We start from the raw sequence: 24,386 nt of genomic DNA, 5'->3' as shown, positions 1-24,386 counted from the left end.
GTTCTTTTTTGTGTTATCCATATGCATATCAGAACAATACACAATGAACTCAATTCAAACATATGACAAAAGTGTAACCTTGAAGAAAACTAGGTCCGTGCCAAAAGCTATATGAGTTTGTTATTACAACTTTAAAGTCCGTATTCTAAATCTTTTCGATTATAGCACAGTGCGTGACAAGAGCACCATGGGCAAAATAGTCGCATTAAACTTTGACAGTCTTCAAATCCTTCCATTTTTTTGGTCCGTCTGCCTTTGAAAATCTCTATGACAAAAGCCCTGTTCGCGAATTTGCGTATGGATCACTTGATCTACATCGGAGAGCAGGGGGGCATTGATGAGAAATGTTAATGAAATTGTTGAATTTTACTGGCAACGTGGTTTTGTCATAATGTGATACACACGTTACTTGTCCACACAGCAAAGAAGTTATTGTTGACTTTTTGAAATCTCTTGTTTAAGTTTGACAGCTTGACTGTATTCTGACCCCCCCCCCCTGAATAGTTCAGATGGTACCGCCTACAAGAACTTGAACGACAGATTTTACTCCTCAGTGTCAGTTGGGCTCACGGATAGTTTGACCGACGTTTTAGTTTTCGATTACCTGAATTTTCTTCGATTTTCTGAGCAAGGGAGATTTCCGACCCGTCTAAAATGGGCTGTACCGCCCTGGGCGGGCTAGATAGGCCGCTTCGCCCTCGGAGGCGTGCCCGTTGGCAGAACAGCGCCAGGATGAAGCCAGGCCGCCCGCCCAGCCACCTCGGAGCTGTCGTTCTGGTGTTTTTGGCCCTGGTGCAACCTGTGGCGTTCGCACAACTTGTATTCGTGAACACACCCACACCTCCACCCATCGTGCTCCCCCTACTTCCCACCACTGCACCTGGTATGTGTTACGTTAGTTGCTTTTATTGACTTTGGTTTGTATACAATACGTTCTAAGTTCATTGCAGATTCGTGATTAATTTTATCGGGTACATGTAGGTGAATGATTGAATAGAAATTGAAGTTCTTTATTCACAGCCACTTGTTTAGCAAGGCAATTATTGCTGTGCACTACCGAGGCTGGGTGTTACTGGCATTTTTCGTGTCTACGATGTTGCTGTAACTATTTAGATATGTTTTGTTGAAACCCATGGTCTTCCATGGATCTTTTCAATGTTCAATGTTTTTTGGCGTTCATTGGTTGCCTAGCGGGTCTCCATCCATTGAAAGTGGGACCTGAGCACTCTATAATGCAGTGGTAATGTGGTCTTCTGTGCCTTCCATCAACCCTTGCGTTTACGCCAAATGTACACAGACGTGACAAAACCAGTTTTGTTCAGGTTAACCACATACATTACCCATTCATTCCGCCACACATTAGAGATGCGCATTCACATACATTGTATTCTAAGATCCTTTGCTAAATGATGTTTCTGTCGATACTTTCATTATTCACACCACTTCTGCTTCGACATTTTGCGTGACAGACGTGTGAATTATTCTGATCCTGTAGTGACCAACAAAATGGGCTTATTGTGCAATTTGGTATTGGTAGATATGCGGCATTATTAATTCAGTGTGCGTGTGTGTGCGATGCATAGAAGGGTAGAGGTACGTATACCCTACTGTTATCATTTACCCATTTGGAAAGAGGATTTGTGAGTTATAATAAACTTTTTTTTGGCAATTGTAAAGCCAGACAGTCAATTTATGTAAGTTCATCCAGTTTGAGCCAGCCGATTTGTGATTTTTTACAGACTAGGTTGCCTTTGTGACTTCTGGCAGAAATAGTATGCTTTCATTTGTGCCCCAACAATTCACATATAATTATTAGTCTGTTCGAGAGCCTTACGTAATGCAACACGTCAGGGGAAGCTGCATTAGTCGCTCAGTCATCCAATCATAGACCGATCCTGACCGTTCATCACAACCAGTTCAACCAATGATAGCATGGCTATAAGCGGTTCGACCAATGAGAGAGAGTGGCTGCGTTTTTAGGTGGTGGGCGGGGCTATAGGATCAGTCTATTCCACAAGTCATTGTAGATGCAAGCGTGCTTGTTGTAATGTCTTCAGCACAGAGTTTGACAATGTTGGCATCCGCTTTTGTAGTCACCCATCATCAGATAGCTTGAAATCCTTTAAGAAGTTTGCGTGATGTCTCAACTTACAATTTATGAAAGAAAATAACCAGGAAAGTAAGTACTTTTTGTAAAGACGTTTAACATTTATACAACAGCTAGAAGAGGCATGGTCGTAGAAAGCACGTACGTTGCACGGAATTTACAATGCTGTTATTTAAGGTCTTTTCTATGAAAGAATTTAGCAATTGAATATCAAAGAGGACCCATTGCTTTTCGTCTTCGTGAACGATAGGAACCTGTTCGTGTTTCACTAAAATGTTGAATCTCTGATACGTGACTTCGGGCAATGCATATGCTCACAGGAACTTGAATCATATATCGGGGACAAGTGGCGTCGAATAGCCAAGTGGCTTAGGCGAGTTGACAGAAGATCGAGTAATTTAGGAGCTTGATGCAGGAAGTGCAGGAGCATTTTGCGTAGCTGAGCTGTTGGTTCATATGTCCAACTGTCGAGACAGAGTAGATTGACAGCGCGTTCGTGGAGGATCGGAAGATTGACTGGCAGAATGATGGGACAAAGTGGTTATCTATGGACCTTTATGCAAATTTATACAAATTAGTCAAATCATACCCTGGATAGAAAATAAAACAGCGTAACTTAACGTTAATGTAGCCTCCTTAGCCAAACTTCCGATTCGGTGGCGTTTTTTCGGGGAGCGACGCGAGTTATACCGCCGAGGTAAGGTTTTGCGGCATCAGAAGTCTGCGAAGGAGGCTAACTTTAATGGTGCTTTTACAGATTCGTACTGCCCGGATGGCTATACATCGTTTGCTGAGGCGTGCTTCAAGGTATTTATAAAAAAAAAGATCACGTACACGGACGCACAGACACACTGCAATACCGAGGGCGGCCGCCTGGCGATGCCTAAAAACCAAGCAACCACCCAGCTACTCATCAACCTAACAAGCTTTGAACTAACAGGCATTGCAAGCGAAAAGATTTACTACATCGGTATGACATTTGTCGAGGACAAAAACAGATTCATGTGGAATGACGGAAGTGATTTGGCCAGTTTCACTAACTGGATGCATGGTGAACCAAATGGTGGTGGAAACGACCAAGGTTACGTAATATTTCGTTTGGGGTGGTGGCACGATGTAGCATGTTCTGCTGCCTACCGCTTCATCTGTCAACTTGAAGTTTTTCATGGTAAGCCTCATAGAATAAGTGTTGATTTGATTCGTGTATCCAACTGCATGGCATGTATTGGTTGGTAATGCTGAACGAGTCACATCTTTTTTTCTGGCATTTGCAAAACGTGTAAGATTGCACCACAACGTACCTCACCGTTGGTAAACTCATCATCACGTTTACAATCATCACATCACCATCAATTTTCACTCATCATCATTGACTGATCATCACAGCACTTTGGTACGGCGTTGAAGAGATTCACGTATCTTTGGGTGGTATTTTATAGGACAAAGAGTCAGGTATTAAGAGACTCGGCCAACATATCATTTTATTTTTTTTCTGTTGCATCGCAAAGTTGGTTGGTTTCCTCTCTATACTTACATATACTAATTCACGTCTCAAACGTGAACTTTTAGTTACGATATGACTTATAACGTTTGGTACTTCATTTTTTTCACTAGGGATTCTTTCGTATTGTCAATTTATTACATCATCCATCACAATATCAATTCTCTTTCTTTTTTTTAGATATTTTGCCAATAACTAACATTTTTTATGTCTTAGCTACCATTAACATCTACTTATTTTTTCATCGTTGTCACCAATTTTCATTTAATTGTATGTAATGTGTTTCATTTCATGCAATTGTTTGTGTCACACCATCTGTTTGACGGACCACTTGTTTCCATCATTCCTAAATTATACCTGCTAGAGCAAGACGGCTATAATAATATGGTACTTACCTACACGAATTGTTCTTGTTCCTAGTCGACCCGGTGACGAACTTGCTTGTGGACCAGGTGAGTGAGAACTGTGTCAGGATCTCCTGGAAGGCCCCGGGCTCGCCGGTGGACGGCTACGACGTTACGGTTTCCACTGAAAACCTGGAGATAGCCAACAAGGTGAGCCATCCAAAGGTCTAGCTTCCTGTGCAGGCCTTCGGGCGAGTGGGAGTTTTGACACTGCGTTTTGTAGAATTTTTTTAACGCGTGCTTTTGCCCGCCGGCCTACAACCAGCCGCCCAGAGAAGGTGGGTACAAACCTCTTGGCGGCTGGTGGAAGGATGGCCCTCAAAAGAACGAGTTAAAAATTCTACAAAACGCAGCATCAAAACTCCCACCCGCCCGGAGGCCTGCACAGGAGGCTACCAAAGGTCAACTTTTTCATCATAAAACATGGAGATAATAGTAAGATGGCCATTATTGTACATTCATGCTCCATCAGGCTAAGTATAGAAGTCAACAGGTATATAGTAAGACTTCTGATACTAATCTAACAACAATCTACGACAGAATGGACTTCATCTTCTACCTTGATCAAACTACAAAAACTCACAAATTCGTCGCTCCAGAGGTGTGCAGTTGTGCCTTCCTGATTCGAGTTTATGACAGCTGATTTGTAGCTTAGTGATGATAGCTCTTAGACGTATACTACATATTTATGTAAACTATAATCATTTTAAAGCTAATCTAAAATATTGTTCCTATTTAGAACATTGCCAGCGGTGTGACGACCTTCGAGCAGTGTTCCCTGATCCCGGGTGAGACGTACAACGTCCAGGTGTCAAGTGTAACGGGTTCACAAGTCAGCGATGCAGCACAGCTTACACTCGATACGTGTAAGTATAGGTCCTGTTACACTATGTGCAGAGCATAAGGGTGGTGCCCATCTCCATTTCTGGAGCCCAACACAGTTGTTGCAAGCACTACAGCAGGGGGCTAGTCCGCTGGTAATTTTGTGTGTTTGACCTTCCCAAGATATGAAACATTAACTATGGTGAAATACCGGGGTAAGGTATGCCATGCAATCGTTTGAGTAATATTTCATTCTATGATGTACTTCAATCGGGTATATCTCAATCATCATAGACAAACAGTACAGTTAGAATGCTAGTACATTCACGTACATGTAAGTCCGGGTGGGTTGCTGCACACAATCTACACCATCGCTACATTAATGCAAACCGTATCTACTTCCTCAAGGCTTAAATCTTCGGTTTCTTGCATTTAATGGTGGATTCTCTGTGCTCAACAAGTTTGAGACTTTTTCAATATTTTCAATATATTTGCTTGCTATTAATAAGTTCAAGCGCCCCCCCCCTTCAGTGCCTACTCCTCCGTCCAACTGGTCTCTGGTCTCCTCGACTGATACCATTGTCGTGAGCTGGACACTGACGGGAGTCAGGAACTCAACATCGTTGGAGATTACTCCGGCTGATGCAAACAACAGCATGGTATGTGCGTTCTAATTAATGGTTACCGAGTTGCTCACCAATGCCCCCAAAAGCATCATTGTCATCGCCTTTGCCAAGAAGGTTTTCGTGGCCGCGTTTCTTTCTGTTTGTGAACAGTATATCTCAAGAAGTGAATAATAGGTTGCAGAAAGTCTGTGGCGCCCCCCGTCTCTGTTGAGGGATGGTTGTAATGCCCTGATGTAAATGGTCTCTTTAACTCCTCGTGCAAAAAAAGTCCAGTTCTGTGTCCAATATTCTTACTTGATGAACTTTCAAGAAGATATTACAAACAGCTCTTTTGGCATCACAGATCGTACTTGGCCCGGATGCAGTCAGTGCGCGGTTTGAAGGCCTGGTCAGTGGTCGCAAATACACCGTTAACGCCACCATCTGGTCCAGACGGAAACTGAACCACGCCGCAGCTACTGCAAACACATACACAGGTATCATAATGTGCTTGTTTTAAATTTGATAGATTTTGAATACAATATTTACATTTTATAATACCACGTCATCTATGAGCCCAATCAATTACCGCAATGGACAATTCAAACACAACTTTTCAAAGATATTATACCTTGCAAGTTGGCCCTCATTCGACACTCAAATAAAAAGCAATTCTTCCAAGTTCGAAGATTTAATCTTTACAAAGGAAGCTATTGTAGGATTTCTTAAATAATTCTGATTTGCATGATTTACAAGTATGTCTAATACTGTCTACCTTTACTTTTAAATCTTAAAATTTCAAATTATTGTCATGTTCCACTAGCGAAACTGAGCTGAACTTTTAAATTTTTTTTATATTCTTACTACAGTGCCCGAAAAGCCTCAAGGTCTACAGATTCTCGCCCAGGAACAAAGCCTGCACGTCACGTGGTCTGCTCCAAGCGGTATAGTCAAGAGATACTTACTAACGCTGGCTGATGCAGCCGATGGACTGGAGGAAACCAGCAACAAAACGGTTCGGACTTCCTTCACTTTCCAGTAAGTCTTCCACCCTTTTTTGATTTCCATCCCATTCCATTGATTACAGGTATTTTCAAGCCGTTGATGATGCATGAGGTTGCATAATTAGGTTGACGTTCGCAGAAGGAAAACATTGCTTTCTTCTTCCTCTCCAAACAGATAAGGTCAATGACCCGAACCAGACAGCTCTCGCCATAGTAACTGGTGCTGTAGCAGACACCCTGTACATATGCATGGTGTTGGATAACATGATGTAGCAATGGCAGCATAGAGTTGAAGGGGCTGGTCCGTATAGTTATGGATGTATTTGATTAAGAATGAACAGTGATTCGATAGGTTAGACTAATAGTATGTAAAGGCAATAGAAATGTTTGGAAATGTTTCCTTCTAGTTGGTCATAGCTTTGTACTAACAAAGTTATGTTTTAGCAGCGGTGAAATGAACTCATCTCAAATAATACACGTAGTTGAAAAACATTTCATCTTTCAACTGCGTCATTAGGAATCTGGTTCCAGGCAGGCTGTACAACATCACCGTGTTCAGTATGAGCAATTATGTGTTTAGTGAACCAGTCTCGTCAACAGGCAGAGTGGGTGAGTAGAATTGTCGATGCCATTTCATTCCATTCAGCTAGACTAGTAACTAGCGTTATCTGTTACAAATCATAAAGCACCCAACATTATCACAATGCCTAGCTAGAAATCAGAGATTTTAAACTTGACATCTAAAGCATGGAATGGGACTGTTTTCATAGCGGTTGGTTTTAGCCAATGGGATACAGAGTTGCGGGGACGTTTTAGTTTTTTCGGATGAACATGATGATGATGCAAGTATTGCTTTAATGAATTACATTTCATTTTCGACAATATGACAAACTTAAACCATTTTTTATGCTGGATTAGGGATTGTCCTCTTACACAACTGGTAATGCTTCTCACCTGCTTACGGTTTGATGTACAATGTATATCAAACATGTTCCCCAGAGCTTCTGACAGGAGTCAAAATGTTTTATGTTTCAAACATTCCTGGCGACCACATTCTTGAACCCAGCAGATACCGGGTGAAACCCTGTCAATCAAGTGAAGCTCAATCTCCACCCATTCATTTTGGAAACCAAACATACAAACCCAGCAGAAGTCAGCGCCACCCAAAACAAATACAGGGTGTTCATGTATTTGACTGAGCCACGTTTTATTCCCGCCAGTTCCTGCTGCTCCGGTATAGATACCGGGTGAAAACCCCTTTCTTTTAAAATCAAGTAAAACCACCCAGTGGCACCCACTTATTTTGGAACCCAAACATACAAACCTATCATCATGAATGAGCGCCACCCAAAACAATACTTCAGTCTCCGGAGTAATTATAGGCATTTATGTCTGCATGCATTTCACTGAGCCACGTTTTGTCCCCGCCAGTCCCTGCTGCCCCGCCATGGATACGTCGGGATGGCCCTCCCTGGCTGGAGATCCATGTTAGCTGGGGCGCCTCAGAAGGAGACGTGGACAACTATAACACCACCATTGTACCTGTTGACCCGGGCTGTGGTGAAGACATCACTATATCGGTCGGGCAGAACACTCCAAGGGTGCGTTTTTTGAAGGGATGAATAAGTGATGTAATATGTCCTTGATTTAGTCTGACTGTGAAGAAGAATTTTGAGACTAGCTCATCAATGAGTGTAAGGGAACAGACGAACTAAACCTTCAGATTACATTAAGTTAGCCTTGAGGACGAAGATGTACAAGTACATTTGCCTTGCATGCAGCATCACAGCAGAACATTGAAGCTTGCAAATCATCCTACTAGTTCTATTAAATATTGCCAATGGCGTCATGGTGAGCTCGACAGCCGGTTCAGAACCTGGCACCAAGGCTCGTGATTAAAAACGTTCTTTTGAGAAGCAAACCAAAAGCGAACATGAATAACTGACAATTGTATGTAGGCGCAATAAACATGTATTGCTTGTTTCACGAAGGAACGTTACTTGCGAGTAGTGGTGCCAGCTTCTATCACGTTTGACTACTCTCAGGAACTGATTTATTTCAGTGTTATTGGTGTCATATGTTCTTTAACGCCAATTTGCGAAGCCTTAGTATTAATTTTGTATAGTTATATGTATGTAAATCATATGGATATGTCTGTATATTTTGTCCAACGTTGTGTCCAACATCAACTACTACTGCCTGGGTAGCCACTTTATTGTATTGTTGCAATTCGGAATAAATAAATGAATAATCGCCAATGATGCAGGCGCGAGGTGCTCTCAGTATATTCTAATTTGAATCATGATGTCTAAAACCTATTGCCGTCATTTCTTCACAGGTATCTTTCACCGGGTTGATTCCAGGTTGCAGATTCAACTGTTCCGTGGTTGCAGTTGCTGGCACCTTAAAGAGCGAACCTGTTTATTGTGAACACGTGGCGCATACAGGTGAGTTAGATTAATGTTTCAGCTGGTAGCTTCTGCAATTGACACAAGAAAGTCAACAAGATGGTCAACAAGGATTATAAACACACTGTTTGAAATGTAACGAGTGAAATGTTTGATACAACAGGCATCAATTAGACAGTGTAACTTTCTTTGAGAGTATAATGAGTTTTATACTTGCCATCGCTGTAATCTTTGTTTTAAAAAAATATAAAATATAAAAATTTAATCTATGACGTAGTGTTTGTCACTTGCGAGTTTACTAATTAGTTTATTGATCTAGTTTATTATTTTATTGATCTTGTTTATTGATCTAGATATTGATCGAGTATGTTGATATTTACATATTAATGAAAATATTAACATAGAATGAAAATTAAACTGTTCTCCTACTAAAGAATTTGACTCACCGGAATGTTCGACCTAATCCCTCGGTCTTCATTAGCTATCTGACCGACGTGCTGTAGACACGTGTTTTTCCCGCACGTGTGACGTCATCACTGGGTCAAAGTTCGTCGGAAGTCGGTACCACCCCCCGTCCCGTTTGAGAGAAGGTTGGGTACAGCACTTGAGTCAGATGGCTGATAGAGACTGCGAGATTTGAGTTGGAGAACAGTTTGATTATTTTCATTATGCTCACTCACTCACACTCACTCACTGTCCGGTTTATCGTCAGTTGTTCCCCGTCTTCCGAGGGTTAGACGTGCTTGCACAATACTTCTGGGGCTTGATGGCAGCATGCCACTTGTCTCTGTCCTGTGGGTTGATTTTATCTAAGTTCAGGTGGTGGAGGTTGTCATACCATTTCCTTCTAGGGCGGCCACGGGGGTTTGGACCCTCCACATCCAGTGTGAGGATCCTCTTCGGCCATTTGTCCCTGTCCATTCTCTGGAGGTGGCCATACCATCTAAGTCATTATGCAACGTGCTAACTGGGATGAACTTTCATGCTGATGCTTAGGTCTATATTTATTTTGACTTCTACAGCTCCCTTGCCTCCTACAAGTGTAACCATCCCATACCGAGATGACGATACGATCACCGTACAATGGGAGCCACCATTTGGTCATGCTCATCACTACAGGATAACACACTTCCCTAGTCACGGTGAACCCATTGCTTGGACAAGACCTCATAATTTACATCGCTCGGTCAGTGGTTACAGAAAACTACTCTCGTCTTTACATCACAAAACCCATAAATTTCAGAAAAAAAAAGGGATTTTTTTACGTCTTACACTCTGTCAGAAAAGAGAAGTTAAACCAAACAAATTACAATTTAGAGACATATTTTAGACTATGTGTTACACATGTACATGTATTGTGGTTCATTGTTTGTTGTTTGTCTCTTTTTTGATACTTGCAAGTTGCAACTTAAGGCTTACAAAATCTGGGATTGCACCAAACAAACATTGTACAGCTACGCCATACGTCAATCATACAATCGTATGTCATTGAGTAATAATGCTGAATAATGCATTCTATGGCGTAATGCAATCGGGTATTTTCCCATAGCCATTCCACTGCATTGACATAAACACATCAGGGCGTCTTCAATCTCCGATGTCGTTTTTTCAGAAATTATTATTTTTATTTTTATTTCTTTTAGGTCCAATTCACAAACTTAAAGCAGGGGACAACCTACATGATTACCATACGAACTGTGCAATGGCTTTCGAGCAGTGAAGTAAAGGTCATAACATCCACAAGTGAGAAACCTATTGTACTTCGAACCCTACTCTGCTAAAAGTCGAAAATGTTTCGTAAAATGTTTCGCGAGCCAAGTTAAAATTGCCATGCCCAAGGTTTACTTTAAGTTTAAAGGTACATTATTATAATAGCACGTATGACTCGCGTTTTGTAAAAAAAAAGGTTTAAGCGATATGCCATGAATCAATATAATGCTGTCTTAAAGCTTGTGTATCAATTACCTAAATGAGATTTTTGCCGAGCATACATATTTTAGATTTTGATATTGAATTGACTGGTTCATATCCAGTCTCAGCTCCACCTTGCTGTCAGCTGTATAGCAGCTGTATTAGTATTATTTTTGTTTTTGTTTGTTTGTTTCGCATAACCGGTAAACCGCCTTCAGGCGTAACACACCAGTTTTGTACATGTGCGCACATGTACAAGCTGCGTAAGACCGGACTGTAAGTTTTGAACCACTCACACCGGGAAGATCCCCTACTCTTTTCGATAAGTGCGGTGGGTTCTTTAACGTGCATGGGGTGTGGCTCTCCCAAACACGGGACCTCCATTTAACGTCCTATCCGAGGGACGTCCCTAACCGAAGCTAGGTACTCATTTTCACCTGAGTGAAGTGAGGAAAGTCGTGTAAAGTGCCTTTCCCAAGGGCACAAGATTGGTGACATGGGCAGGGTTCGAACCCACAACCTCTGGGGTGTGAGCCGAACGCGCTACCGACTGCGCCACACGACCCCATTATATCGTTATTATAGTGTTCTTCACTCCATTTTTGGTCTGTCATAGGAAATGTCTATTCGTTGCCAATGGACAGCATATCCTCAACGACAGTTCGAGGGTCGGTGCCGTTACAAATATACGGAAACGCTACTGTCGTAAAGGTGAGAACATCGTCATTTTAAAAATTTTTAGCCCCCCACTCGATTGAGATATCATTTTGTAAACAAACACCCAGACTCCCAGAGAAGCATGCAGTGAAGCTATTGTATCCAGAACCTTGCCTTACTAATCATGTGCTTGAATGGGTCAGGGTTCGGATCAGGCACGTTCCTGGATGCGTATGGAACTCCCAAAACCGTGCCCGAGCATGGCTCTGGATATAGCGTGGTTCTGGACACAAGCAGTGCCCAACTTACTCTTGCTAAGCCACGCACTTCTATAGATAATTCGGATCAGATTCGGTTCTGGGTAGTCTCTATTGTATCCAAGAACGTAGATTTTCAGCGGGCACGTGATACACGTGGAGTACCCAGAACCGTGCCCGAGCTTGGTTCTGGATAAAGCACGGTTTCAGGAGACAACATACTCCAAGAATTGTTAAAGACAAAATGCTGATGTTTATAACTCAGGGTGTCCGGAGGAATGCCATAAGCCTGCATGCAGGACGTGCCGTTCTAAATGCCACTTTAGACAACAGCACTGAAGAGACGTGCATCCACGACACCCAGTTTTGTGACGCTGGTCTAACCGCAGCCTTCTGGATCAACCCAGGAGACGTGTCCCGATTTACACAGGCCAACACTCTGACACTCGTCAGCAACAACGGAGGTACAGAGAGCCTCTGCTTCACTATTAATTGTATCAGTTACTTCTGAGGAAGGTATTTGCAAGCAGTGCTTGCAATTAGATGTACGAAGGTTATGTGTGACAGTGTGGCAAGACGCCCAGTGTAATATAATCAGCTTCTGCTGTCACACATTCACGAACTAGCACTATAGTCTATGATTATTTCGACTCCTCGCTTCGCTGTGATGGTGAAAAGGTAATAAAAGTATTTTTTGATCAGTGGCTTGTCTAATCTCATTAAAAGATGACAAATTATTTACATTTTTTTTCAAACAAGGATTCATGTTGAAGAGCCCAAAACGGGGAAAAGGGTTATTCAAAGCGTCGATAGCCAACGGTAGCAACTCTCATGTGCACAGGCTGTACCTCCCCAGTCACTGGTGGACTCATCTTACTTTTGTGTACTCTCAGGGGAACACAGAAGCTTGGTAAGTTGATAATAATACACTCCGTCTTGCCTTGGAAACTACGTTATGCAAGTACCACGTTATAGCTCACGACGAATTCGTAGGTTTCATTGCTTATTCTGTACCCCCACTTTTTCCTCCGACTTAATTGTCATTGCGTTTTTAAATATATTTCATTCCATATTTCGTTGCTATCAGGTACGTAAATGGAGTGCCGATTACTGATGCTCCGATTGACCAGAAGAACGCGATTTCCAGCACATCATTAGCCTTGGAGACATCAAAGGCACGGAGGAGACAACAGATGTAGCAATTGACGACTTTATCTTCTATGAAAGCACGCTGAGTCACACAGACATCCTAAACAAAGTCTGTGAGTATGAACGCTTAATTCTGTTTTGGTTGTTCTGGTCCACGTAACTGTATCACATTAAAATTTATAATTACATTATGAACTACCACAGCTCAAATTTGGATCTTTCAGCATACTTTAAAGCATGACTACATCAATAGGTTCCATTTTCAACTCGAGTTATGAAACAGGTCCTTTACCCATTCTTTAAGGTGTGATAAAGGATCGAATTTCGTCTATCTATGTCTACTGGTATAGTTACGTGCACAGTGCTAGTGTAGGTGTAGTTACAATTGCTGCTATTTAAATTGGGAACATCACGTTTTCCAACGTGGCTGGTATTAAGGACGATGGTTCTTGGCTTTTAGCATCATTGCTTTCTGTGTCATTCTCAGTTGGGATGTATAGTTTGCTATCTTCTGTACCAATGGTTTTCTGTTAGCATTATGGTACAGTAGTTACATGTTGTGTGTTTATTGGGCTACAGTGGAAATCAGCCAATTACAAAGGAGGAACTATCCAGAGAATAACATCAAATTGAAATTCCTTTATTTGTCGCAATGACCTTTTGTACATACTTCTCTTGCATATGCATGTAATTAGATTTGGATTTATAATAAGTCTTTAATCCTTCTTCTTGCATAAAAAATCGTCTTTAAATACTATGTAGAATTGCCGCTTTCTAAAATACTTACTAGTCAAGCGAAATATAGCACTGAATTCTCCATTATAATTCTTTCATTACTAATCCATACTGTTGTCTATTATACACATTTTGTATTCCAATCACGTGGACCACAGTCTGTCTCAGATATAGCCCCTAAATTGTCAGGATTACATAAATTGTAATGAATAATTGAGTGGTAATGACATATATGTAGGTTTTTAAAAGACTTGCACTGAATCATTTACCATTGACTACAGTTACATGTATTAGAGCAGAATATCGTCCTCTGTTAAGACAATCAATTTACTTTTTAGAATAGGACATACCTCATACCAAACCAGCATTAGACTTTTGCCATATGGGTACTCGATGATGATATTTTACTATTACATTTTTGTTCTTAATTATAATAGGTTGATGACCTGCTAATTGACACTTCTATTATAAACTCTCATTGTCAGGAAAATCCTCTTCTTAAGTTAACCTGATTACTCATTACATTTATTTAGTTCACAAAATTATTTTAGGTCTAAACGTGACTGTTGGGAGTCCTCCTTGAGTGGAAGAGTACAGAATTTCTTAGTGAACAAACAAAGCAATAGCAATTTCAACAAGTACTCGCTGGCCTATCGCCCATGGTTAACATCTCGTGTTCTGTTGGAACAATTAAGGTAATATTACTACTGGACCAAGTATTGTCAGATCAAGTTTGTCCTGTCTTGGTACTTTACATTCAAGCTGTTTTGTTTCAAAGAGCATCATCGGAGAATAGTCCCTAGTGTTAGTGAGTGCGCCGCATGTCTCCTTGGTTCACCCTGTAACAGAAATAACAAACTTGCCATCAGCAAAATGTGGAAGTCTTTGGTCTGCTTCAGTGGTCACGGCAATAATGTTTGGAACATTCGTTAATTATGAAACCTCCAGTTAACCGATATAATAGTAACTAGAGTTCCACGATCTCATACCTTCGCCAAATGATGTTAATCTTCATGACAAAGTAAAGATTATTCCTCCTGATTATGCAAATAGGATCCTCATTTGCATGAATTATATAAGTTGATCATATTCTCCAACAAAAGACAACCTTATCTTAACAAAGAAAACCATTCTACCATTTCCTCATAAATTATGCAAATGAGGTCCTTATTTGAATAAGTTATGTTTAATGATGTTCACCTTCACTTAACTTTCAAATACCCCAAGTATAAAATTCTAGGCAGTTACCATTATGGAATTATAACATTTTCTTATTAATTATGCAAATTAAGAGTTAATTTACATAATCAAAAACTTCCTGTGTTTCTCTCGTTCTCAATTACATATGTCACAAGCTTGAATAGTCCTATAATGTAATGCAGCTGATTTATAGAATTTCCTCATTAATTATGCAAATTACATCCAGATTTGCATAATTGTTGCATAATTATGTCAAGCGTCACTTAAGTTTCCTACATACCAAAAATCATGAAGATCCGTCCTCCGGTTCTTGAGTTATCCTCTTATGAATATTTTCAAAGAAATGGCCCTGCAGTTCCTGAGCAAGCCGCTAGGGGGCCCAAACCTATGTCAGTTGTTCCCCAGCATGAGAGCTACCTACCATCCAAATTTCGTGACCCTAGCATGTCTAGATCATGATATATCAAAACCGGAAGTTCAGCTGCAGTACCATAAGAAGACGCTAGGGGGTCCAAAATCTAATCATTTCGAGGTCTCATCAAGACCTACCCACCTACCAAATATGAAGTCAATCCATTGAAGCCTTCCCAAGTTACCGTGTTTACAGACAGACAGACAGACAGACAGACACACACACGAACGCCTCCGAAAACATAACCTTCTTGGCGAAGGTAATAATGCACTATTCCAATTAGTAGGAATGATCTTTGCTTGGGATACCTTGGATGAGTTGACAAATGAAGTAAGCCCGCTGACTGCAAGGTTTGTCGAACCACTTGCCATCTGTCTTCATTGCCACGCAGTCTAAAATGTAGCCGAAGTAATTAGACTTATGTGGTGAAGAATAACTCCACGAGGTGTACCCTCCAAGGTCAGTGCCGTCCGCCCACTTAAACACTCCTTCCTGGCGAGCATCGGAGAGGCCGATCCAGAATCCAAAATTCGAGCTATCAGTGGCCTTGTAGAGGGCAGTCAGGAAAGTGTTGGTCGCAGCGTCTCGGGGCATGGCGAGGGTACCGCCATATTGATGACAGAACGTGCTCGCAGCTCCGAAGGACGCATGAAGGATGAATACCTTGTAGCAGATTCCCCTCCACATTTGATAACCGACGGGACAAGCTGGGGGAAATACGATTTATGTGTTTACACACCAAGACCTCTCTTTGGTTCATACAGGTACAACGATAAAAACAAATATCCAACTAGATAGATCAAACACCCTATGGCTATGCATATGAGATACTAGTATCGTTTCAAAGCTGTGCTCAAAGTAAACATGTTGCCCCACCTTCCTTAGACTTGCACCATGTCTTTGGCCCAACTAACCCTCGAGGCCCAGTTGCTCCCATTTCACCCTTTTGTCCCGGTTGCCCGGGTGACCCCTGAAGCCCAGGACCAGTTAGCCCCACGGCACCCTTCGCTCCTGGAGGGCCAGGTGGCCCGGGAGGCCCGGCAGACACAGGGAAAACAGATCCAATGGCCCCCTTCTCTCCTGGAGGACCTGGTGGCCCAGGAGGTCCGGCAGACACAGGGGAAAAGGGTTCAATGGCTCCCTTCTCTCTTGGTGGCGCAGGAGGCCCAGTAGGCCCGGCAGACACAGGGCCAACTGGCCCCACGGCCGCCTTCTCTCCTGGAGGACCAGGTGGCCCAGGAGGTCCGGTGGGCTCGGGGCTAATTGACCCTATAGCCCCCTTCTCTCCTGGGAACACATTAGGCCTGGCAAACCCGAGTTGCCCGGATGAAACACGCGCCTCTGAAAGAAAAAAAATGATCATAGGTAGACAAGGAATTATGGAGAATAGAATTAGGACGCCCCATTGAAGCTAAACTTGTATAAGATATATATGAATGAAACATGCAGTGGGTGTACAGTAAAGAAGACATTTACCCTTTTACACAGTCATGCAGGTACATGATTACAATGCACACAATTAGTGCATATCAAGTCATTTGAATTACTATGATATGATAGACAAAGAAACTAACTTTCCAGCTTGGCTACCCGTAGCTCGGTGTTTTTGTTCCGTTTGTCCATCTCCACCAATTTCTTTGCCGTTTCAATGACTTTGACTATATCAAGAAAAGAGGGAAAATATAAGTGGCGACTTATATATAATACATTATATAAGGATTTTTCAAAAGACTGAAGTTTTCTATTTGAAACTTTGTTTACGTGTTCAAGAAATTGCTAGTAAATTTTCGCAACTTTGCAAGTATTCGGCATTGCAAGTTAATATTGTAACTAGATTCTCTAAACGTTGCAGACAAAACAATGTGCGCATTTTTTGAAAGTAATGTAAGACACTTGCCTGCAAAGAAACACAACAATATGGCGATCACCACACCGAACACAAGACCTGTGATCTGCCAAATCTTATTTCGAAGGCAGCTGCATTTCTTAACGTCCTTATTGTAGGCGTCTGTTTAGCAAAATAAGCTATTAACGTTTTACAGTACTTTCCAACAATGTAATAAATAGTAACATATTATGTGACGATTTAATGCTTGGTCATGAAAATGTAAATGTAGATATAATGTAGATAGACTACAATGTAACATTACAATGTAACCACAATGCAACAATATAAAGTAAAGTAAGAGTCACTTAAGTTGGATTTTAGAAGATAGGTCGTTGACAGACTTATTTTTTGTCATAAAGTATAGCAGTATAGATCTGCCTGTCAGACATCCTTTGCCATGGCAACATCAAAATCCATTAACTTATCAAATTATTGACAGATACATTTCAGGAAAGGTCACCAAATTGTATGTCTCTAGCGCAAGTCGTTCAATCGCCATAAGAGATGAGAGTGGGCGCGGACCTCAACCCCCCTCCCCTGGTCTGATCATCGGAATAGGGTTAAACAGTCCATTTTGGAATAAGGACGGATTTGGACTGAAATATGATGAATTTGTTCCCAAGCAAATGTCTGCCTTTCTAATTTTACTAGTCATTGGTTTGTTTCATTACATTTGTATATCGTTTTAGCGGCGACTTGAAAATAAGCAATTAAAAGGGCCTTACCATAATTTGTAAATGTAAATAAACATTAAATGTTGAAGTAACTACAAACAAACAAAAAACATACCGCATATCTCTGATATGCTAGTGTCATTAAGGTTTCAAAAGTTGGACCAAAGACTCTTGTGTGTTTTGTTGTCTTTTGAATTACATTTTACATAATGCATCATATTCTAATCATAAAATCAAGGACCACAAATTTGGTCGCTGTACGTTTGCTTAGCAATCGCCATCTAGTGGAAAAAGTCTATAGGCAAACAAAGCAAGTAAGAGACAGAATTTTGTAACCAGAGCTGAATTATTTTTACCTGATCTAGAGACGTACAAAGTGTTCGGTATGTTCGCAGCGGCGTCCGCAACTGACTGCCAATCAGTCTGAGGCTTCTGCGTGGGTGTAGCGTCTGGAGGAAAATGATTAAAAAAAAAGAAAATAAAAAAAAAATGATCCCAACTCATTTTTGTGAAATAACCAGGACTGTCCGATTCCTTTGCCATTATGTGCTGTCATTATCATCATCTTCACCACCTCATGTGACGTGAATGAACATTGAATTTTAAAGTACTTAAAACAAAGACAAAAAAAGAAACACGAATAATGGCATTGGCACACAAATTATATGCCAGTGTTATTATGGCTACAGTATGGGTTTTGTTGTCTTTTAACACAATGCATGGAAATAAGGCCTAAGGAATCAATGACTTGTTTCTCCAACGTTCCGATTTTCATATCCCCCTAGTAAAAACTTCTCTAGCCCAAATGTCGATTAGATAAAAAGGTGTCACCTTATGGAATGAACTAACTCCAGCCCTAAAGAGTCCTACCTTGTCTTTTCTCTCATTCAAACAAGCTCTGAAAAACCAGCTGATAAACGAACCTAGCCCCCTGTAGTAGTTTCATTTAGTGTTTTCTCTTTTTAACTCATACTAATCATTATCATTATTGCACTGTGTTTATAACCTACATTACCTTATTTCATTGCCATTAATTTATACCGTATATTATTTGATTATCCTTATTGTATTATTTCCATTTTCTATTGTATTATATCCCTTTATTGATTAGATTTAATTTTGTATAGCTTATATATGTAATGAGGAGGAGGGCCTTGTTTAAGCATTCCCCTCCTCCTGCACCTGTTTTTATCTTTGTTTTGTATTCTTACTGTCTGTTTTGTTTAATGTGCAAACTAATAAAATCAATCAAAGGAAACTATACTGCTATACTGCTGTAACAAAAGATTATGGGCTCTAATCCAAGCTCTGTCGCTCACCCAACATTCACGCTTTTGTAAAGGGTTACATCGTACAGGCATGGATATCGGGTGAGCCGCACAGTCGGGATTCGAACTCATGACTTCTTGGTCCAGCTGTGGATAGCTGTGTCCAGAAAAGCTATACATTACGGATTATCAATAAGAATTATGCTATACCTCCTGTGTTCCCAGTCTGGGACTGCTGCTGCCCTGTGGACATGGTGCTACTTTCTGGAGGTTTCTGGACAGCAATAATACGTCCTACACAAGCCAGATGCTTAGTAAAAATGATGTTTGTGCACACCGTGAGATTCAAAGCATTTTTCCTACGTTGAGCGAAATCAAAAGCAAAGATTAAAGTAAAGCAAGCAGATTGATTCTCAAACATAAAACCTTTTCGTAGGCGAGACTAATTATATGGATACGTAATCGTTTTAGTTACTCAATATTGGAGCTGGAGAAACTCTTGTAAATGTATTGATTTCTCTTTGTTTTTGATTAAAACAATATATGCTTAAAATCATGAGCTTTTAGTTTTCCTAGTAAACACTATACTAAAAAAACAATATAACAATAATGTAACAAGGACTTCAGATATCAGCTAGAAAGGCAAGTTAGAGATCGTCGCCGATTGAGACTAAAAGTGAAACTAAAACTTGCCGTTATAGCTCTTACCTATCAAACCCATTCAGGTTTTAAAACTTGCCGTGCGTGCTCGGAAAATTGATTGAATTTTATGAATCGCCAAATTAAGAAATAAAGATAGTTATTTACATTAACATACATTGCCTTGGAAACCATTATGTCTCAGTTATGTTGATAGTCGACCCTATTTAAGAAGATCACCCGTCCAATGTCCCCTGGGTGGTCGCTTGGGGCCGACTCGTTTTAGGTGTAATACTAGCTTGTAAGAGCATAGACGTACAATAAAGGTCTTTCATTCATTGATCACAAAGCTACGATTATTGCAGATTTTATCCGCCACCACTTTCTGCTACCCCAAGAATCAAGGGATCCATCTGACATCACCCAGCGATGTCAGCCCCGTGGTAATGCCACCTACATCAACAGTCTGATGGGACACGGCGTGCAGCTGAACCATTCCGACTGGCTGGACTGTGGTGACAAGTACGTGATTTCATGTTAAAAATCTTTCCACTAATCTTTTGATATGAAGTCGACTACATCTGGATATGTTCATGTTAGTTCTGTTTTGGTAAGATACATTAATAGAAGTTTTTAACTGCTCTCAAATTAAAAAAAAATTACTTCAATTTACGATCGAATCATTTGGTCTTCCTCAGCTTTCTGACCCAATTGGGATATATATATTATATGAACTTGGCACATTCTAAATGTGATATTATGCAAACATTGTGAGATTCGGCATGCACAAATTAGATACATGTATTTCATTTCTTTACTCATTCTCGATGCCATTTCCATGTACCTGGAAGTGTAATTACAAAATGAATTACATTCCACAAGGATGGCATATTGGAGAAAGACGAAACTCCATGGTGCTCTGCGAATTGCCTTGACTATACAATGTTTAAATCTCACCAACAGGATATGGTCGTGTGTAGGAAGCATGGTCTTCTGCATTCGAGGCTTCACGGTGTCCTTCTGGTTCATGGTCGATGCCGACGACGACTGTACACAGCGAACAGTCATGACAAACATCGGTGCGTCTTCCCTGGAAACCACGCGGGGATTTGATCTGACCTACCTGCCGTGTAACCACAGTCTACAGCTCACTGTTGTCACCAAGATGGGTTCAATCTTCACTGCATCCCTGGCAGTATTAACGAGAGAATGGCAACTCATTCAGGTTTATAAACAGTTCATTATCAAAAATTTCTTAACGTCGTGTTCCATTTTTATAAGCATATTTTGTTCCCATTGATACACAATTACAAGTTGTTTGTACAGTCATGTTCTTGTGGTTTTATCAACTGTTTATCAATTACTTCTCAATGGTTCAATACATTTTGTTTCAATAGATAACACAAGTTACACAAGGAATTGTTACTCAAGCAACTGGATAATTTTTCAAAACTGCCAGACGTTTCAAGTAGCTCCCGTCCCACTCCCTTTCTTCGGTGACTGGCCGTTTTCAAAATTTATCCAGTTGCTTGAGTAACAATTCCTTGTGTATCTCATTACCTGGATAATAGGTTGAGGTTGTTTGCACATACACCTGTTTTTATGGTCTAAAACAAATGAAGACTGAGAATTGATACATGTACATGTACATGATTCTGCTTGATAGCTCACCCCACCGATTTAAAGAACTACTTGATTATAGCCTGTTTTTGTAGGTACGAGCTATAGCAATTGTTACATCTTATAGTCTGTGGAAAAGTTCATCTGTTAAATGAAGACTAGAAACAAGGTGATCTTGTGATTGGGGTTTTTGACCTAGAATCTAGAGGTTCAAGGCTCGAATCCCTGGCCTAGTAGACCCAAGTGTTATTCCCTGGCTTTTGAAACCACTGTGTTATATATAATATCTTGATAAACTAATGTTTTTGTATGAATTGTACAGATTTCAGCAGATGAATATGGAGCTACACTGTACGCAGGGAGCAACAGTCAAGGAACCAGTTTAGATGGATCTACGTCTTCAACAACAAGTGACAACAATACGAGACTGTTCATTGGGAAATTCAATGGTAGTAAAAACATTTATTGTGATAATTACCTAAAGATGAAGTATGATGTTTGTAGCTGTTTAGCCAGTGCATGGACGCTATATATATATATATTGTTTGTAATTACGTTTTATAACATTGTCAATGGATAGCTTTAAACAATGTCTAGAGCTAGAAGTTCAAGGGTTAGGTGTAACAAGTCGATCGGTGTAATATAACCAGCTGCCGCCGCGCCGCGTGCCTGCGAAGCTGGTGTGTTACGCCGAAAGGCGGTTATACCGGCTATACAGATACAGACAGATACAGATAACACGTTTTGTTAATGTCATTGATAGATAGCCATTTTTGTTATGCGTAATTTAGTATCGTCAATAGTAATGGAAAATCATAAATCTATATATTTTCAGGCACAGCAGAATCATCTTCTGTCAGCCTGTCTTTGTCCAATCTAATTTTTGTAGAAAAGGCTCTGAACCAGCAAGAACTGGAAGCATTCGACAATTTAGTAGGTAAGAAATGTATGATATGATTATTAGCGTCGTCGACGGTGATATTTTTTCTCACGTTAGATTCTAGTCTTTCGAGCTGACACCTTTTGTGGATAATTTCATCAGGATGGTGAATGATTAAATACATTTTCTATATTCACAACCACTTGTTTAGCAATAGACAACGTTTCAATGACCGTCTGTCATCTTCATCAGGGAAATTATGACATGTTCACTGTGCACTGATCGAAGCCAGGTGTTTACTGGTTCACTATGCACTGAAGCTAGGTGTTCCAGGTTCACTGTGCACCGAAGCTAGGTACATGTATTACTGATAACAATCCAGTTCCAAACGTTAAGTAATTGTGACATATACATGGATATTTTTACAACAATACAGCAACAACAATGCTGACATCGTCTGTTTTTAAACGTGAACCAGGTTCTAAAGTTTATCTACCAATGGACAGCATCGGGACAAATGACACATCGGTCGTCCATGGCTCTCTGGACACTGTCACCACCATGGCGGAATGTAGTGCGACTCTAGTAAACGGCGTTGTAGGATCAGCTCTATGGATACACGGTCAGACTTTGAACAGTGTCTTGTTTCAGTGCATTGCCATCAACATCATATTTTTAGATTGACTATAAAAGGACAGACAAAGCGGGTTCAGAGCACATTGAACTGAGCATATATAACTGACATTATATGACAAATAACTAGCATATTCCTGATGCATAAACGGTAATGTTTATAAATTTTAGCCTCTGTAGATTTTGCTGATAATTTATAGGTATAGTATGTTAAGACGTGATGCGTATAGTTGTAATAAATAGTCATAAATAAACAAAGGCCCAACAAAGAAAAGGTTATAAAATGAGGCGTAAGTAATAGTAGGTACGGGTTATCAAATGCCTTATCCAACAACTCTATGAAAACAAAGGAAAATTTATCTGTGACGGTAGATGGCATTATGGAGGAATACAACGTTATGACCGTACACAAGAATACATTGCTTCCCAAGTCTTTGGCCAGTTCTTGTTGTGCACCATTGACCCTTTGCTGACGTCAATCTTCCATGTGACTAAAGCTTTGAATCTAGCCTATTAGGAACCATTTGTTTTCTATTTAAATGAGCAAGCGTATGTCTTAAGTGATAACGTATAAATGTTTGTGGATTTGTTGAACTATTTTCCCTCACAGCTTTTGGCCAGTATGGTTGCACCTTCGAGGATGGCCTGTGTTTTTGGACCCAGGATACCTCGGACATCTTCGACTGGACACGATCTCGAGGTCCAACATCGACTACTAAAACTGGTCCCTCTTCGGACCACACTCTCGGAACAGGTATGGGTAATGTTACTGATGAGTGTATAGACCATGCATTGTGTGCACCGTCACGTTATTGACCAAGAACTGCTGCAAACACCGTAGCAGATGGCCCTTTTGGCCTAAAATGTAAGCCATTGTTGTCATAAACATCTTTAATTGTAGAGTTTAATTGTAGAGATCTCATCAACCAAGTTATGATACGTTTTCTTCTCTACAATGATAGATTCTAACAGCACAGATGACCTTTCATTCGAATATCATTAACATCTTGTTTCTCTCCCTTTCCTAGACCAAGGCTGGTACTTGTACATTGAGGCGTCTATCCAGCAGCGTGACGACCTAGCCCGTGTGTTGAGTCCTGAAATCCCTGCTGGTACATGGTGCCTGCAGTTCTGGTATCACATGTACAGCGGAGACCCGGTAATGGGCACCTTTAACGTGTACTTGAAGGAGGGGGAAAATCTGGGAACAGCCGTGTGGACAGTAACTGGCAACCAGGGGGATCAGTGGAACCAGGCACAAATTTCCATTGCCATATCAGACACATTTAAGGTATAATTTCCTTGGAAAACTTTACTTTTGAAGTTACCACATACAATGAAGTTAGCTACAGTAAAATGCATGAAACATTTGCAGTTTTGGTTTCGAATGCTGGTATCAATACTGGCTTTCAAAATTGCATTGTTAAATGGTTTATTTGCAAATTGACATAAAACTAAAACAACATTGCATCCTAATGATATAAAGAATTGTACAAAAGGCTGAATTACGTAGTTTTAGGGAACACACTAAATATCATTAATATTTACAAAAATAATCAAACTAAATAACAAGAATATTTACAATTGCATTAGGATACATTCTGCATCCTAC

The 24,386-nt window shown here is 40.6% G+C and overlaps 1 pseudogene; it reads left to right on the top strand.

Annotated features, from left to right (window-relative positions):
• Positions 1–654: 654 nt before the first annotated feature.
• LOC109477725 overlaps positions 655–24,386 on the top strand; it is a 30,568-nt pseudogene continuing 6,836 nt past the window's right edge.

This window comes from Branchiostoma belcheri, unplaced genomic scaffold (assembly GCF_001625305.1).
Source record: "Branchiostoma belcheri isolate BF01 breed outbred unplaced genomic scaffold, Haploidv18h27 scaffold41, whole genome shotgun sequence".
NCBI classification, from domain to species: Eukaryota; Metazoa; Chordata; class Leptocardii; order Amphioxiformes; family Branchiostomatidae; genus Branchiostoma; species Branchiostoma belcheri.
This window is presented reverse-complemented; position numbering and strand designations above follow the sequence as displayed.